We start from the raw sequence: 5,703 nt of genomic DNA on the forward strand, positions 1-5,703 counted from the left end.
TCCATAATCAATTACAAAAGTGATCATTATCTCCTATCCTCATTAACGAATAACATTACAAAGGTATACAGTAGGCTTGCGGGTGCACCATGTGAGAGAGAGGGAGGATTGAGGATTACAAAGGTATTAGTGATAATAATGAACCATATGAATATCATTTTCACTACACAGCGAATCGTTATAAATGTCAAGGGCTTTATACAAAAATCATTATCATCACTAATGCATAAGTGGTAATGGAAAACCAATCCAAGAGATATAAAATGAGTACTATCAGAATTGAAAATATGACAAGAAAAATTGTTGCAGGTGAATTACAGGGAGAAGTGTAGTAATGATAAAGTTGATACCTTGAAAGGTTATGCGGATTAAGCAATAATTACTCCGTGCACCATGAAGAGAAATGTTTGAGTTAATTTATTTCAGAGGTAAGATAGGGATTGCATCAACCGAAGAAAGGTATTAAGGATTTATCATTAAGACTTCTTAATAATCGTATGCAAAAGAATTGATATTTTTACCTTTTCCGAATGGGTCTGCTAGAACTCTCTCTCTCTCTCTCTCTCTCTCTCTCTATCTCTCCCAGTATCCATATTTTATGCGCTCTCTCTTCCCCTCACCCTCTCTCCCCTCCTTCCATCTCCCTCTCTCGCACTATCTTAACAAAATATATATCTGTGTATTCTCTTTATTAGTGTACTTACTTCATCTCCACTCAATTCTTTTTCTAATTGAAAACACATTTTCTGGTATCTCCTTTTTCGGAGGAAAATTGTGTGTCTGTTTCTTGTAAATACGTTTGCGATGCAAAAATCATGTCATTCTACACGGAGGTAAAACAACAAAATGAACCTTTATAATAGTGTATGGAATCGCTAAGAACCTGATGAGTGTATTATTAGTTGGAAACAATAAAAGGTTGAAGTCTAGTAAACAACCAAAGGTCATGTGGAATATACTCAGGAAATGCAGAATTTTGATAATATAATCTTGCGACTACTTTCCCTCTCAAAATAATCAACATAATAACGTTGGCTAAATGTAATTTAAAAACTTAATACAAAAGAAACGAATCGAGTGCGATGGGATTGTCAAGATACGGCAAATAATCAATTTTTGACAATGCAATTTGGATGGATTATTGAAAATAATTTGCCTTAAGTGGCTAGATTCTCAACGCTCCAGAAGTGTCATGATCGGTAAGCCCTTCTTATTAAAAAAGTTTAAAAGGAGAATTTTATGTTTCGAAGCTTTATATTCCATCTTGAGAAAATTAAGGAAAACAAAAGGATTATTTAAAGGTGTCATAAAAAGGGCCTAAGTAAAGAATAAAACATGATACGCATCCCTGTTGTGTTTTATGCTTTCATAATTTAGAACCCCAAGGCACCTGAAATTGTTATAAGTTGAGTAAAGTAGCACCTTAAGTGTGGCAACCTATACGTATATTCGTAAATATATATATTTTGTTGTCGTTGTTGCTTGTCTGTAATTTTTAAAGTGTATGACTGTGCCCTCCCCTTACATAATCCTTGTTTCATCCCGGATAGATATTCAGAGTTTTAAAAGATGGACCATCCCTTTAATGTTAATTACAAATTTGAATATTCTTAGCAGGGCAGTGGTATTCCTCGCCGTGAAGCAGTAATCCTACCTACAAACAAGTAGATTAATTAGAAATGCATAGTCTAGCGACAGTTGCGGTTCTCGAGAGGGGGGGGGGGGGGGGGGGGGGTAGGTGGATCCCCACCTCATTTTCTCCATGACTATAAAACGAATTTAAGCGAGGCACGTATAAAAGAACCCCAAGCCCCCCCTAAGCCTCTCAATCACCCCCCCCCAAAAAAAAAAAAAAAAAAAAAAAAAAAAAATAAAATCTTCTAGAACCGCGGCTGCAATGGTGTCACAATCCGTACCTGATAAAATCCTTCTGTCTTGCATTAAACAAAATGAATATCAAGCATCTCGTGTAGCGTAAATATTGAGTCTCCATACTCTGTTTTAAATGCTGATTTCCTTTTCAATAAGGTAGTTGAAATTTTATAGAGTGTTGATCTCAGTAGAAACAGTAATACCAGAGAGATAGAGTGGTATGTTTGAGTAAATTAGACAAGGGATTATCATTTATTCTCTGTAAATCAATATCAGTAACGATACGAGGAGATCTTCAAGAGGAAATACCATCATGTATAAAGGGCCGTATATGCATACAAAGTAACAATTACTTGTGCTGGCCTTTAGCTTGAATCTGTATGCATACACATTAATAAGCAATTGCTTGCAAGCAAAAGCGCTTGCTAGTAAACACACGCAATTGCACAAAGCGGAGCTTTTGCGTGTTTTAAAACATCTGCATACGTTTTTACTTTTTATGCATACGACCCTTTAAGTGACGCCATGTATCCTTAAATCTTACGCGACACACATACGCTCACTCGCCCTTGCACAGGCACACACGCACAGACGCACACAGACATAACCCCATAATTCCGTTTTTTTCCGGAATTGTATCCACCTACATGTAATTACGTTTAGCGTGTTATCATGGGGTTTTCAACTTTCATCGGAATTGAGTTGGAAGGCTCTAATTAACTGTCCAACCAGTTGATTTAGGGGCAGTAGAGACATTACGTTATTGATAATGATAGATAATGACAGTCAGTGTTAACGTCAGAGCAGCATAATCCCTTATTACTCATTTGATAACTGCGTGTAAGGCGATTTCAGATCACACATATACAACGACAAATAAAAGGCAACAAAATCAAACTCAAATACTGTTTCAATACAAATTTAGTTATCTCCGATTTATCTATAGAGTTCAGTGCAAAGGAAATTGTGAGAAATATTACATTTAAGTTAAGAAGAAAACAATTGTGTTCCACATTAGAAAGCGTATATAGTTACAATGTAGAAGAAGGGGAACAATATAATTGAAATATAGTATTATAAGTAGTATAATAGTAGTATAGTATTAGAAGTAATAATAATAATAGTGGGTTCTTGTATAGCGCTCATGTCAGTCAGATTTGACCCTCCTGGCGCTCCCGATTAGAAGTAGTAGTTGTAGTAGTGGTAGTAGTGGTGGTGGTGGTGGTGGTGGTTGGAGTAGTACTAGTAGTAGTAGTAGTAGTAGTAGTAGTCGTAGTAGTAGTAGAAGTAGTAGTAGTAGAAGTAGTGGTGGTGGTGGTGGTGTAGGTGGTGGTAGTTGTAGTAGTAGTAGTAGGAGTGGTAGTTGTAGTAGTAGTAGTAGTAGTAGTAGTAGTAGTAGTAGTAGTAGTTGTAGTAGTAGTAGTAGTAGTAGTTGTAGTAGTAGTAGTAGTAGTTGTAGTAGTTGTAGTAGTTGTAGTAGAAGTAGTAGTAGTAGTTGTAGTAGTAGTACTAGTAGTAGTAGTAGTAGTAGTAGTAGTAGTAGTAGAAGTAGTAGTAGTAGTAATTTATTTGGTCTTTTGTTGGTAACTATTAGTACAAGTTAAAATGGCGCAGATCAACATCGATATTCTACTATCTGTAGTAGATGTTGGAGAAGTGGAAGTACATTTGAACGTAAAAGAGGATGCATTTATGCAAATTTAAGTAGCATAATAAATCAGTGATATATAGTTCTTGGGTGTCATTTCTCAAAATAAAATTAGGATATTATATCCTACATATCGATGTTACAGAGAGTGGTCACAATAAACCTATCAATGTATACAAATTTTCAAAATTAAATCAATTATTGAAATAGGCATTGAAACGTTTTGTGTTGGAAAAGGGAAGATAGTAAACCATTACAAATTAACTCATTACGTTTGATCATTGTCTAATGTACGCGTTTAACTAACTTGCATGATCAATCTTATTCGAATGAGTGAGGAGAAGTAATAAGATCACCCGGAGTATTTCCGGCAAGTTGGAGTAATTTGTATTACATCTTTTCATGAATATAATGTATCACAATATATGTTATACATGATAGATAAAGTTTATATCTTGTCAGAACTTTATTTACTAATCTCTATGACTATTCATTAATGAGAAGTTATAAACTTTATTTAGTAATCTCTATGACTATTTATTAATAAGAAGATATAAACTTTATTTAGTAATCTCTATGACTATTTATTAATAAGAAGATATAAACTCTATATTGTCAAGAATACTCTATATAGAGGTGTACAAGAAATGATTCTAACTTCTTGGGCAAGTAGTATATGTCCCCAACCGAATATTAGGAGCTAAGGAAAATATTAACAACGAGAGAGAAAAAGAAGAAGAGGGGAATGAAAACATAATAGAGGAAGATGATACCCCTACTCCAACTAAAAGATGCTGCTCTCCTTTACCACCTTGAAAGACATATGGCCAACCTCTACCCCACCACTGAACCCCTGAATCACAAGAACCCTGATACGCCTAACCTCTGCCCCACCACTGAACCCCTGAATCACAAGAACCCTGATACGCCTAACCTCTACCCCACCACTGAACCCCTGAATCACAAGAACCCTGATACGCCTAACCTCTACCCCACCACTGAACCCCTGAATCACAAGAACCCTGATACGCCTAACCTCTACCCCACCACTGAACCACTGAATCGCAAGAACCCTGATACGCCTAACCTCTACCCCACCACTGAACCACTGAATCGCAAGAACCCTGATACGCCTAACCTCTACCCCACCACTGAACCCCTGAATAACAAGAACCCTGATACGCCGCTAGATAATTAGTTCTATATTCGTTCTGCTCTGGTTATGTGAGCAGTAGCCGTACTAGAATGTCAAATGATGGGGTGGGGAGAAACACATCAATTCACTTCAGCTGTACACAAATCATCATTTGAGATGTTAATACTGACACTAAGTTACCTGTTAATACTGAAAAGCAAATCAATATCATTTTTCCCTGTGTAGCTTTTTAAAGATTATTTGACGTGTCTTATGTGTCATGGGCACTTTTGATATCAAAAGCAGAAATTTTGCGGTGTATTGAAAAATCCATGAATGCAGATTCTATCTTACAATTCTATTGCTTCGTGTCATTTAACCCTGCATCTCTTTCCTCTAAAAGCGGTACATGATGAACCGTTGATCTGATTTTTTTATTCTTTTTGTATTCTGGGTCAACAGCAATCAATGGTTTCATTCGAGCGCTCGGTTCACAATTATTTATAAGGAGACATCGTAAGCCCGCTGCATCGTGAAATAATACCAGTAGAAATGAGTGACAAAAAGAACCGTTGCTGCTAAATTGTATGAAAGTAAAGGCCACCTGGGGAAACAACTACAAATTCTATCTCTATATCAGTGACATTGTTTCTGACAGTAAAGTTCGCAAGTCCGCAGTGGCGTATCTAGGGGGCATGGGGTACGCGCCTCTAGCGGCACTTGAAAGGGGCGCAACCCCCGCAAAACAGGGGTTCAAAAAGAAAAAAAAGAACGCACAAGAGAGAAGAGAGAGAGAGAGAGAGAGAGATTTCCCTCCTCTGCATACGAAGGATTTATTAGAAATAGCGTTTGTGATAAAATACTATAGTGTAAACAAAAAAGACATTTGGGAAACTTCAGCATTTGAAAGAACTATCAAATTTTCTGTTACCTTGCTAAGTTTTGATTTATTTCCACTAAAGAGCCGAAGAAGAGAATTCAAAGCCGTATTCAACCTTCTTTGGAATCTGAAATGGCGCGCGAATGGACGCGCGAATTCTCCTGGCAA

This window comes from Strongylocentrotus purpuratus, unplaced genomic scaffold, assembly GCF_000002235.5.
Source record: "Strongylocentrotus purpuratus isolate Spur 01 unplaced genomic scaffold, Spur_5.0 spur5_scaffold_3, whole genome shotgun sequence".
Taxonomy (NCBI): domain Eukaryota; kingdom Metazoa; phylum Echinodermata; class Echinoidea; order Camarodonta; family Strongylocentrotidae; genus Strongylocentrotus; species Strongylocentrotus purpuratus.